The 14,208-nt window shown below is 32.8% G+C and overlaps 3 non-coding genes across 3 annotated transcripts; all 3 read left to right on the top strand.

Moving 5' to 3' along the window:
- The first annotated feature begins 957 nt into the window (after positions 1-957).
- LOC127012316 (small subunit ribosomal RNA) lies at positions 958-2,952 on the top strand. The gene has a single exon (XR_007765818.1). It is a non-coding gene; the product is annotated as a small subunit ribosomal RNA (ribosomal RNA).
- Positions 2,953-4,155: 1,203 nt separating this feature from the next.
- LOC127012323 (5.8S ribosomal RNA) lies at positions 4,156-4,334 on the top strand. The gene has a single exon (XR_007765824.1). It is a non-coding gene; the product is annotated as a 5.8S ribosomal RNA (ribosomal RNA).
- A 402-nt stretch (positions 4,335-4,736) lies between these two features.
- On the top strand, positions 4,737-8,707 carry LOC127012319 (large subunit ribosomal RNA). Its single transcript, XR_007765821.1, has one exon. It is a non-coding gene; the product is annotated as a large subunit ribosomal RNA (ribosomal RNA).
- Positions 8,708-14,208: the final 5,501 nt, after the last annotated feature.

Genomic DNA, 14,208 nt, shown 5'->3' with positions numbered 1-14,208 from the left:
ACTATATGGGTGAGTGGCAAAGTAAATTGAATATACCCGAATGGGAGACAGCGTGTCCAAAAACTACTATAGGATGGTCAATGGGCCGGCCGTCTGCTATTGACATATGTCAGTAGAGAAGATATTATCCGTCAAATTTGTTTCTTTATTCATTTATTTGAATACGAGACTTGGCTCCGCGGTTAATATTTTAAGCCCAAAGATAATAACGTTGAAACAAAGGCCAAGTTTCTATTGTACATAGAATAACAAATTGTTTCCGAATTTTATCGTTAATTTTAGGAGGTAGGCTAACATGATTTATATTATATGTGTATTATTAAATAATAATAGTACATAAAAGTCTACCAAAGAAATATAAAAATGTAATTATGAATACATTTTCAATATTAATATCAACTTATATTGTTGATAATAAAAAATAGCTATTAAGAGAGTTATTTAAGAAATTATATAATATATAATAAAGAGTATATATATAAATAATATATAAGTATATATTATTTAAGAAATAAATATAGTAGTAATAATTATATATATACACTCGGTTCTATTTTATATATTACCAGAGACTTATATGGATATATATAGATAAATTTTAAATTTATCGTCAAAATACAAATGATTAACTCAATATCTTATATTGGTTAAACAAAAATTGTACATGTGTGGATACAATATATTATGTATGTCGAACAAAAATGATATTTTAGAATGAAATGTGCATATATAAAGAAAATATATGAAAAATAAATATTGTGTTTATAAAGAATATGATTCTTTTTGACATCAATAAAAACTTGTTATTATTAGTGGCGAAACAAGTATAAATTGGAAAACAAACGTATACGAATGCTATATAAAAATGGCCGTATTCGATAGAAATAAAATCTATAACAACATATATATTGCTAATTTCTATTCAAAAAATATGAATGAAATATGAATAAAAACATTATTCTGGTTGATCCTGCCAGTAGTTATATGCTTGTCTCAAAGATTAAGCCATGCATGTCTAAGTACACACGAATTAAAAGTGAAACCGCAAAAGGCTCATTATATCAGTTATGGTTCCTTAGATCGTTAACAGTTACTTGGATAACTGTGGTAATTCTAGAGCTAATACATGCAATTAAAACATGAACCTTATGGAACATGTGCTTTTATTAGGCTAAAACCAAGCGATCGCAAGATCGTTATATTGGTTGAACTCTAGATAACATGCAGATCGTATGGTCTTGTACCGACGACAGATCTTTCAAATGTCTGCCCTATCAACTTTTGATGGTAGTATCTAGGACTACCATGGTTGCAACGGGTAACGGGGAATCAGGGTTCGATTCCGGAGAGGGAGCCTGAGAAACGGCTACCACATCTAAGGAAGGCAGCAGGCGCGTAAATTACCCACTCCCAGCTCGGGGAGGTAGTGACGAAAAATAACAATACAGGACTCATATCCGAGGCCCTGTAATTGGAATGAGTACACTTTAAATCCTTTAACAAGGACCAATTGGAGGGCAAGTCTGGTGCCAGCAGCCGCGGTAATTCCAGCTCCAATAGCGTATATTAAAGTTGTTGCGGTTAAAACGTTCGTAGTTGAACTTGTGCTTCATACGGGTAGTACAACTTACAATTGTGGTTAGTACTATACCTTTATGTATGTAAGCGTATTACCGGTGGAGTTCTTACATGTGCTTAGATACTTGTATTTTTTCATATGTTCCTCCTATTTAAAAACCTGCATTAGTGCTCTTAAACGAGTGTTATTGTGGGCCGGTACAATTACTTTGAACAAATTAGAGTGCTTAAAGCAGGCTTCAAATGCCTGAATATTCTGTGCATGGGATAATGAAATAAGACCTCTGTTCTGCTTTCATTGGTTTTCAGATCAAGAGGTAATGATTAATAGAAGCAGTTTGGGGGCATTAGTATTACGACGCGAGAGGTGAAATTCTTGGACCGTCGTAAGACTAACTTAAGCGAAAGCATTTGCCAAAGATGTTTTCATTAATCAAGAACGAAAGTTAGAGGTTCGAAGGCGATCAGATACCGCCCTAGTTCTAACCATAAACGATGCCAGCTAGCAATTGGGTGTAGCTACTTTTATGGCTCTCTCAGTCGCTTCCCGGGAAACCAAAGCTTTTGGGCTCCGGGGGAAGTATGGTTGCAAAGCTGAAACTTAAAGGAATTGACGGAAGGGCACCACCAGGAGTGGAGCCTGCGGCTTAATTTGACTCAACACGGGAAAACTTACCAGGTCCGAACATAAGTGTGTAAGACAGATTGATAGCTCTTTCTCGAATCTATGGGTGGTGGTGCATGGCCGTTCTTAGTTCGTGGAGTGATTTGTCTGGTTAATTCCGATAACGAACGAGACTCAAATATATTAAATAGATATCTTCAGGATTATGGTGTTGAAGCTTATATAGCCTTCATTCATGGTGGCAGTAAAATGTTTATTGTGTTTGAATGTGTTTATATAAGTGGAGCCGTACCTGTTGGTTTGTCCCATTATAAGGACACTAGCTTCTTAAATGGACAAATTGCGTCTAGCAATAATGAGATTGAGCAATAACAGGTCTGTGATGCCCTTAGATGTCCTGGGCTGCACGCGCGCTACAATGAAAGTATCAACGTGTATTTCCTAGACCGAGAGGTCCGGGTAAACCGCTGAACCACTTTCATGCTTGGGATTGTGAACTGAAACTGTTCACATGAACTTGGAATTCCCAGTAAGTGTGAGTCATTAACTCGCATTGATTACGTCCCTGCCCTTTGTACACACCGCCCGTCGCTACTACCGATTGAATTATTTAGTGAGGTCTCCGGACGTGATCACTGTGACGCCTTGCGTGTTACGGTTGTTTCGCAAAAGTTGACCGAACTTGATTATTTAGAGGAAGTAAAAGTCGTAACAAGGTTTCCGTAGGTGAACCTGCGGAAGGATCATTAATGTTTTAATATCCTTACCGTTAATAAAATATTTGTTTATATTATAATAAATACATTATAGTATTACAAATAAAATATGAATTGCCAAAATGTATATGAGATCTATTATAGATCAAATGAAATTTCGAACAAGCAAATCGAAATAATGCAAATATTAAAATTATATATTGTATTTAATACATATGAGAGAAATTAATAAGCAGCCAAAGCAAACAAATAAAAATTCGAACAAGCAAATCGAATTATTAAAATAATAATATTAAATTATTATTGTATATCCTTACCGTTAATAAAATATTTGTTTATATTATAATAAATACATTATAATAATACAAATAAAATATGAATTGCCAAAATGTATATGAGATCTAATATAGATCAAATAAAATTTCGAACAAGCAAATCGAAATAATGCAAATATTAAAATTATATATTGTATTTAATACATATGAGAGAAATAATAAGCAGCCAAAGCAAACAAATAAAAATTCGAACAAGCAAATCGAATTATTAAAATAATAATATTAAATTATTATTGTATATCCTTACCGTTAATAAAATATTTGTTTATATTATAATAAATACATTATAGTAATACAAATAAAATATGAATTGCCAAAATGTATATGATCTAATATAGATCAAATGAAATTTCGAACAAGCAAATCGAAATAATGCAAATATTAAAATTATATATTGTATTTAATACATATGAGAGAAATAATAAGCAGCCAAAACAAACAAATAAAAATTCGAACAAGCAAATCGAATTATTAAAATAATAATATTAAATTATTATTGTATATAAACACAATTAAAATACTGTGTGTATATGGACCATAATATACACGCGTTGCGATATGTATTGTTCATCTCAGTTATGCGCATACATTGGATAATGCAACAACCTAAAATGTACAATGTTGTACCTGGTTTTATACAGGTTAATGTTTTATATAAATTTCAATTTATATCGCTAAAAAAGTATTAATATATATATATATATATTTATTTACAATAAATGCAATTTAAAAAGAAATACTTTGATATATATTGGTTATATAAAACTAAGACATTTCGCAGCATTCGTTTTAGGTATAAAAATAAATTTATTGAAGGAATTGATATATGCCAGTAAAATGGTGTATTTTTAATTTCTTTCAATAAAAACATATTTGACAAAATTAAGAAACCAATTTATAAAACTCTAAGCGGTGGATCACTCGGCTCATGGGTCGATGAAGAACGCAGCAAACTGTGCGTCATCGTGTGAACTGCAGGACACATGAACATCGACATTTTGAACGCATATCGCAGTCCATGCTGTTATGTACTTTAATTAATTTTATAGTGCTGCTTGGACTACATATGGTTGAGGGTTGTAAGACTATGCTAATTAAGTTGCTTATACAAATTTTATAATGAAATTTTATAAGCATATGGTATATTATTGGATAATAATAATTTAATTATTTTATTCATAATATTAAAAAATATATGAAAAACATTATCTCACATTAGTAAATAATTTGAATGTGAAAAACGAAGAGAAATATTTTCTTTTTCAATCAAATGATACTGAGAAATGTCTAGCATAAAAATTTATCTAGAATTGTCTCTTATTAATGATTAGAAAATAGAAAACCGTTGACAATATTATTGTTCTTCGTTGATTCGTTAAATCAAACAAATGCCATTTATATACAGATATTATTAATATAACGAATTTAATAAAATGTTTTATCATTATATATAAAGAATTAATTGCATATAAAAGTTATACACAACCTCAACTCATATGGGACTACCCCCTGAATTTAAGCATATTAATTAGGGGAGGAAAAGAAACTAACAAGGATTTTCTTAGTAGCGGCGAGCGAAAAGAAATCAGTTCAGCACTAAGTCACTTTGTCTATATGGCAAATGTGAGATGCAGTGTATGGAGCGTCAATATTCTAGTATGAGAAATTAACGATTTAAGTCCTTCTTAAATGAGGCCATTTACCCATAGAGGGTGCCAGGCCCGTATAACGTTAATGATTACTAGATGATGTTTCCAAAGAGTCGTGTTGCTTGATAGTGCAGCACTAAGTGGGTGGTAAACTCCATCTAAAACTAAATATAACCATGAGACCGATAGTAAACAAGTACCGTGAGGGAAAGTTGAAAAGAACTCTGAATAGAGAGTTAAACAGTACGTGAAACTGCTTAGAGGTTAAGCCCGATGAACCTGAATATCCGTTATGGAAAATTCATCATTAGAATTGTAATATTTAAACAATATTATGATAATAGTGTGCATTTTTTCCATATAAGGACATTGTAATCTATTAGCATACCAAATTTATCATAAAATATAACTTATAGTTTATTCAAATTAATTTGCTTGCATTTTAACACAGAATAAATGTTATTAATTTGATAAAGTGCTGATAGATTTATATGAATACAGTGCGTTAATTTTTCGGAATTATATAATGGCATAATTATCATTGATTTTTGTGTTTATTATATGCACTTGTAGGATTAACAATGCGAAAGATTCAGGATACCTTCGGGACCCGTCTTGAAACACGGACCAAGGAGTCTAACATATGTGCAAGTTATTGGGATATAAACCTAATAGCGTAATTAACTTGACTAATAATGGGATTAGTTTTTTAACTATTTATAGCTAATTAACACAATCCCGGGGCGTTCTATATAGTTATGTATAATGATATTTATATTATTTATGCCTCTAACTGGAACGTACCTTGAGCATATATGCTGTGACCCGAAAGATGGTGAACTATACTTGATCAGGTTGAAGTCAGGGGAAACCCTGATGGAAGACCGAAACAGTTCTGACGTGCAAATCGATTGTCAGAATTGAGTATAGGGGCGAAAGACCAATCGAACCATCTAGTAGCTGGTTCCTTCCGAAGTTTCCCTCAGGATAGCTGGTGCATTTTAATATTATATAAAATAATCTTATCTGGTAAAGCGAATGATTAGAGGCCTTAGGGTCGAAACGATCTTAACCTATTCTCAAACTTTAAATGGGTAAGAACCTTAACTTTCTTGATATGAAGTTCAAGGTTATGATATAATGTGCCCAGTGGGCCACTTTTGGTAAGCAGAACTGGCGCTGTGGGATGAACCAAACGTAATGTTACGGTGCCCAAATTAACAACTCATGCAGATACCATGAAAGGCGTTGGTTGCTTAAAACAGCAGGACGGTGATCATGGAAGTCGAAATCCGCTAAGGAGTGTGTAACAACTCACCTGCCGAAGCAACTAGCCCTTAAAATGGATGGCGCTTAAGTTGTATACCTATACATTACCGCTAAAGTAGATGATTTATATTACTTGTAATATAAATTTTGAAACTTTAGTGAGTAGGAAGGTACAATGGTATGCGTAGAAGTGTTTGGCGTAAGCCTGCATGGAGCTGCCATTGGTACAGATCTTGGTGGTAGTAGCAAATAATCGAATGAGACCTTGGAGGACTGAAGTGGAGAAGGGTTTCGTGTGAACAGTGGTTGATCACGAGTTAGTCGGTCCTAAGTTCAAGGCGAAAGCCGAAAATTTTCAAGTAAAATACAAATGCCAAACAAATATATATATTATATAAAATCTAGCTAAATTAATATACTTGAATAATTTTGAACGAAAGGGAATACGGTTCCAATTCCGTAACCTGTTGAGTATCCGTTTGTTATTAAATATGGGCCTCGTGCTCATCCTGGCAACAGGAACGACCATAAAGAAGCCGTCGAGAGATATCGGAAGAGTTTTCTTTTCTGTTTTATAGCCGTACTACCATGGAAGTCTTTCGCAGAGAGATATGGTAGATGGGCTAGAAGAGCATGACATATACTGTTGTGTCGATATTTTCTCCTCGGACCTTGAAAATTTATGGTGGGGACACGCAAACTTCTCAACAGGCCGTACCAATATCCGCAGCTGGTCTCCAAGGTGAAGAGTCTCTAGTCGATAGAATAATGTAGGTAAGGGAAGTCGGCAAATTAGATCCGTAACTTCGGGATAAGGATTGGCTCTGAAGATTGAGATAGTCGGGCTTGATTGGGAAACAATAACATGGTTTATGTGCTCGTTCTGGGTAAATAGAGTTTCTAGCATTTATGTTAGTTACTTGTTCCCCGGATAGTTTAGTTACGTAGCCAATTGTGGAACTTTCTTGCTAAAATTTTTAAGAATACTAATTGGGTTAAACCAATTAGTTCTTATTAATTATAACGATTATCAATTAACAATCAATTCAGAACTGGCACGGACTTGGGGAATCCGACTGTCTAATTAAAACAAAGCATTGTGATGGCCCTAGCGGGTGTTGACACAATGTGATTTCTGCCCAGTGCTCTGAATGTCAAAGTGAAGAAATTCAAGTAAGCGCGGGTCAACGGCGGGAGTAACTATGACTCTCTTAAGGTAGCCAAATGCCTCGTCATCTAATTAGTGACGCGCATGAATGGATTAACGAGATTCCTACTGTCCCTATCTACTATCTAGCGAAACCACAGCCAAGGGAACGGGCTTGGAATAATTAGCGGGGAAAGAAGACCCTTTTGAGCTTGACTCTAATCTGGCAGTGTAAGGAGACATAAGAGGTGTAGAATAAGTGGGAGATATTAGACCTCGGTTTGGTATCGCCAATGAAATACCACTACTCTTATTGTTTCCTTACTTACTTGATTAAATGGAACGTGTATCATTTCCTAGCCATTATACGGATATATTTATTATATCTTATGGTATTGGGTTTTGATGCAAGCTTCTTGATCAAAGTATCACGAGTTTGTTATATAATCGCAAACAAATTCTTTAATAAAACGGTGCATTTATGTATTTTTGATTTGAAAATTTGGTATAACTCCAATTACTCAGGTATGATCCAATTCAAGGACATTGCCAGGTAGGGAGTTTGACTGGGGCGGTACATCTCTCAAATAATAACGGAGGTGTCCCAAGGCCAGCTCAGTGCGGACAGAAACCACACATAGAGCAAAAGGGCAAATGCTGACTTGATCTCGGTGTTCAGTACACACAGGGACAGCAAAAGCTCGGCCTATCGATCCTTTTGGTTTAAAGAGTTTTTAACAAGAGGTGTCAGAAAAGTTACCATAGGGATAACTGGCTTGTGGCGGCCAAGCGTTCATAGCGACGTCGCTTTTTGATCCTTCGATGTCGGCTCTTCCTATCATTGTGAAGCAAAATTCACCAAGCGTTGGATTGTTCACCCATGCAAGGGAACGTGAGCTGGGTTTAGACCGTCGTGAGACAGGTTAGTTTTACCCTACTAATGACAAAACGTTGTTGCGACAGCATTCCTGCGTAGTACGAGAGGAACCGCAGGTACGGACCAATGGCACAATACTTGTTCGAGCGAACAGTGGTATGACGCTACGTCCGTTGGATTATGCCTGAACGCCTCTAAGGTCGTATCCGTGCTGGACTGCAAGGATAAATAAGGGGCAATTTGCATTGTATGGCTTCTAAACCATTTAAAGTTTATAATTTACTTTTTAAACGACAATGGATGTGATGCCAATGTAATTTGTAACATAGTAAATTGGGAGGATCTTTGATCACCTGATGCCGCGCTAGTTACATATAAAAGCATTATTTAATACAATGACAAAGCCTAGAATCAATTGTAAACGACTTTTGTAACAGGCAAGGTGTTGTAAGTGGTTGAGCAGCTGCCATACTGCGATCCACTGAAGCTTATCCTTTGCTTGATGATTCGATAATAAAATTGCATAATTTATTTGTTGTGTTGAACTTCTTATATAAAGTTCAACCAACAATCTATTTGTATGCATTGATTGTTTGCTTGGCTTTGTGGCGAATTTTTAATCCTTTATATATTACATTCCTAAGGTCTAGATTTTCAAGTAAGAGACCAATTTGATTAACATATCAATATAAGTACAACTCGACCATCTAATAATAACAATATGAATCGTCATCTTATTAGTGACGCGAAGATTGGCAAACATATAATATAAAAATATTCCTAAGGTCTAGATTTTCAAGTAAGAGACCAATTTGATTAACATATCAATATAAGTACAACTCGACCATCTAATAATAACAATATGAATCGTCATCTTATTAGTGACGCGAAGATTGGCAAACATATAATATAAAAATATTCCTAAGGTCTAGATTTTCAAGTAAGAGACCAATTTGATTAACATATCAATATAAGTACAACTCGACCATCTAATAATAACAATATGAATCGTCATCTTATTAGTGACGCGAAGATTGGCAAACATATAATATAAAAATATTCCTAAGGTCTAGATTTTCAAGTAAGAGACCAATTTGATTAACATATCAATATAAGTACAACTCGACCATCTAATAATAACAATATGAATCGTCATCTTATTAGTGACGCGAAGATTGGCAAACATATAATATAAAAATATTCCTAAGGTCTAGATTTTCAAGTAAGAGACCAATTTGATTAACATATCAATATAAGTACAACTCGACCATCTAATAATAATATGAATCGTCATCTTATTAGTGACGCGAAGATTGGCAAACATATAATATAAAAATATTCCTAAGGTCTAGATTTTCAAGTAAGAGACCAATTTGATTAACATATCAATATAAGTACAACTCGACCATCTAATAATAACAATATGAATCGTCATCTTATTAGTGACGCGAAGATTGGCAAACATATAATATAAAAATATTCCTAAGGTCTAGATTTTCAAGTAAGAGACCAATTTGATTAACATATCAATATAAGTACAACTCGACCATCTAATAATAACAATATGAATCGTCATCTTATTAGTGACGCGAAGATTGGCAAACATATAATATAAAAATATTCCTAAGGTCTAGATTTTCAAGTAAGAGACCAATTTGATTAACATATCAATATAAGTACAACTCGACCATCTAATAATAACAATATGAATCGTCATCTTATTAGTGACGCGAAGATTGGCAAACATATAATATAAAAATATTCCTAAGGTCTAGATTTTCAAGTAAGAGACCAATTTGATTAACATATCAATATAAGTACAACTCGACCATCTAATAATAACAATATGAATCGTCATCTTATTAGTGACGCGAAGATTGGCAAACATATAATATAAAAATATTCCTAAGGTCTAGATTTTCAAGTAAGAGACCAATTTGATTAACATATCAATATAAGTACAACTCGACCATCTAATAATAACAATATGAATCGTCATCTTATTACTGACGCGAAGATTGGCAAACATATAATATACAAATATTCCTAAGGTCTAGATTTTCAAGTAAGAGACCAATTTGATTAACATATCAATATAAGTACAACTCGACCATCTAATAATAACAATATGAATCGTCATCTTATTAGTGACGCGAAGATTGGCAAACATATAATATAAAAATATTCCTAAGGTCTAGATTTTCAAGTAAGAGACCAATTTGATTAACATATCAATATAAGTACAACTCGACCATCTAATAATAACAATATGAATCGTCATCTTTTTAGTGACGCGAAGATTGGCAAACATATAATATAAAAATATTCCTAAGGTCTAGAATCTTAAGCAATAGACCAATTCAACTAAGAGTTGACATATAAAAATATGTTCCTTTTAATGTTAGCAAAATTTTATCGTCACATACTGTTAGTGACGCGAACGTTTTTTTCTCCATGTTTATATGAATGTTTATTCAAAGGTAGAAAGGCAGGATCGTTATTTTATAAGTGAAGCGATAAAAAAATATTATGCAATAGGACATCTATTTATAAATATTTTTAAGTCTTAGAAATTCAAGTAAAGAGATTCAAGAAATTCATTCAACTTAGAGCGCACATATAATTAAAACTATTCCTGAGGTTTAGAAACCAAATTAAATAAAGAGGACATATAAACGTATGTGGTATTTTGATGGTAGTAAAAATGTATCGCGATATTATTAGTGACGCGACCAATTTTTATACTCTTTGCTCCATGTGCAAATATATCTAGTGTTTAGATAGTCAATTAAAAATGACAATTTTAACTAAAAGACTTAAAAAAGTGTTTGTCAAACTTATAATTTTGTCAATACTATATAAAACGCCAATCATATCCTTATAAAAGTAAATACGGTATATGGTTATAAATACAAAACCATATATAAATAAAAAAATGAAATCGTATGTATATGGCTTATAGGTATAATACCTATAAGGCATAATAATGTATAATATTAGCAAATATACATATAAAAGTGCATAAATTGTATAGATATGGCATAAAGAAGGCATTTATGAGAATAGCTAGTAGAATTTGCCCATACACTACTAGCGAAATGAGATATTTATACCTAGTGAGGGCGGCACTAGTACTATAAATTGTGGCAAAATAAATCTTATGCAAATGCATAGGATTTTGTCAATACCGTACAAAAAACTAAGTAAAACGTATGGATATTGAAAAATAAATGGATTATATTCATAAAATACGAATATTTCTTGCATTCTCTTGTTATACGAGAGAATATCATACGGAGCGGGCAGCCCCTAGTATAGTAAGCAGTCGAATGGGAGACAGCGTGTCCAAAAACACCTATAGGGAGGTGGTCGTTGGCGGACCTCTCCTCGTATTGGTCAAACTTATGATTTTGTCAATACTATATAAAACGCCAATCATATCCATATAAAAGTGAATACAGTATATGGATATGAATAAAAAACCATACATAAATAAAAAAAAATATGTATAAAAAATTATACATATATTTATATTAAGCAATCGTATGGATGTGGCTTATAGGTATAATACCTATAAGGCATAATAATGTATAATATAGCAAATATACATATAAAAGTGCATGAATTGTATAGATATGGCATATAAGTGACATATTTATGAGAATAGCTAGTAGAATTTGCCCATACACTACTAGCGAAATGAGATATTTATACCTAGTGAGGGCGGCACTAGTACTATAAATTGTGGCAAAATAAATCTTATGCAAATGCATAGGATTTTGTCAATACCGTACAAAAAACTAAGTAAAACGTATGGATATTGAAAAATAAATGGATTATATTCATAAAATACGAATATTTCTTGCATTCTCTTGTTATATGAGAGAATATCATACGGAGCGGGTAGCCCCTAGTATAGTAAGCAGTCGAATGGGAGACAGCGTGTCCAAAAACACCTATAGGGAGGTGGTCGTTGGCGGACCTCTCCTCGTATTGGTCAAACTTATGATTTTGTCAATACTATATAAAACGCCAATCATATCCATATAAAAGTGAATACAGTATATGGATATGAATAAAAAACCATACATAAATAAAAAAAAATATGTATAAAAAATTATACATATATTTATATTAAGCAATCGTATGGATGTGGCTTATAGGTATAATACCTATAAGGCATAATAATGTATAATATAGCAAATATACATATAAAAGTGCATGAATTGTATAGATATGGCATATAAGTGACATATTTATGAGAATAGCTAGTAGAATTTGCCCATACACTACTAGCGAAATGAGATATTTATACCTAGTGAGGGCGGCACTAGTACTATAAATTGTGGCAAAATAAATCTTATGCAAATGCATAGGATTTTGTCAATACCGTACAAAAAACTAAGTAAAACGTATGGATATTGAAAAATAAATGGATTATATTCATAAAATACGAATATTTCTTGCATTCTCTTGTTATATGAGAGAATATCATACGGAGCGGGTAGCCCCTAGTATAGTAAGCAGTCGAATGGGAGACAGCGTGTCCAAAAACACCTATAGGGAGGTGGTCGTTGGCGGACCTCTCCTCGTATTGGTCAAACTTATGATTTTGTCAATACTATATAAAACGCCAATCATATCCATATAAAATTGAATACAGTATATGGATATGAATAAAAAACCATACAAAAATAAAAAAAAAATATGTATAAAAAATTATACATATATTTATATTAAGCAATCGTATGGATGTGGCTTATAGGTATAATACCTATAAGGCATAATAATGTATAATATAGCAAATATACATATAAAAGTGCATGAATTGTATAGATATGGCATATAAGTGACATATTTATGAGAATAGCTAGTAGAATTTCCCCATACACTACTAGCGAAATGAGATATTTATACCTAGTGAGGGCGGCACTAGTACTATAAATTGTGGCAAAATAAATATTATGCAAATGCATAGGATTTTGTCAATACCGTACAAAAAACTAAGTAAAACGTATGGATATTGAAAAATAAATGGATTATATTCATAAAATACGAATATTTCTTGCATTCTCTTGTTATATGAGAGAATATCATACGGAGCGGGTAGCCCCTAGTATAGTAAGCAGTCGAATGGGAGACAGCGTGTCCAAAAACACCTATAGGGAGGTGGTCGTTGGCGGACCTCTCCTCGTATTGGTCAAACTTATGATTTTGTCAATACTATATAAAACGCCAATCATATCCATATAAAAGTGAATACAGTATATGGATATGAATAAAAAACCATACATAAATAAAAAAAAAATATGTATAAAAAATTATACATATATTTATATTAAGCAATCGTATGGATGTGGCTTATAGGTATAATACCTATAAGGCATAATAATGTATAATATAGCAAATATACATATAAAAGTGCATGAATTGTATAGATATGGCATATAAGTGACATATTTATGAGAATAGCTAGTAGAATTTGCCCATACACTACTAGCGAAATGAGATATTTATACCTAGTGAGGGCGGCACTAGTACTATAAATTGTGGCAAAATAAATCTTATGCAAATGCATAGGATTTTGTCAATACCATACATAAACCGTATGGATATTGAGAAGTTAATAGATTACATCTATAATATGAGAAGTATTTTAGTATTCTTATTAAATAAGAGAATACTATAAGGGTGAGTGGCAAAGAGAATTGAATATACCCGAATGGGAGACAGCGTGTCCAAAAACTACTATAGGTGGTGTGGCAAATATGAGGAAGGCAATATATCCATATAATGAAAATAAAAGTGCGTTTTCTTATTATATAAGAGAACACTATATGGGTGAGTGGCAAAGTAAATTGAATATACCCGAATGGGAGACAGCGTGTCCAAAAACTACTATAGGTGGTGTGGCAAATATGAGGAAGGCAATATATCCATATAATGAAAATAAAAGTGCGTTTTCTTATTATATAAGAGAACACTATATGGGTGAGTGGCAAAGTAAATTGA

The sequence above is a fragment of the Drosophila biarmipes genome, unplaced genomic scaffold (genome assembly GCF_025231255.1).
Source record: "Drosophila biarmipes strain raj3 unplaced genomic scaffold, RU_DBia_V1.1 ptg000050l, whole genome shotgun sequence".
NCBI lineage: Eukaryota > Metazoa > Arthropoda > Insecta > Diptera > Drosophilidae > Drosophila > Drosophila biarmipes.
Note: the sequence above shows the minus strand (reverse complement) of the source record. Positions and strands in the feature narration are given on the sequence as shown.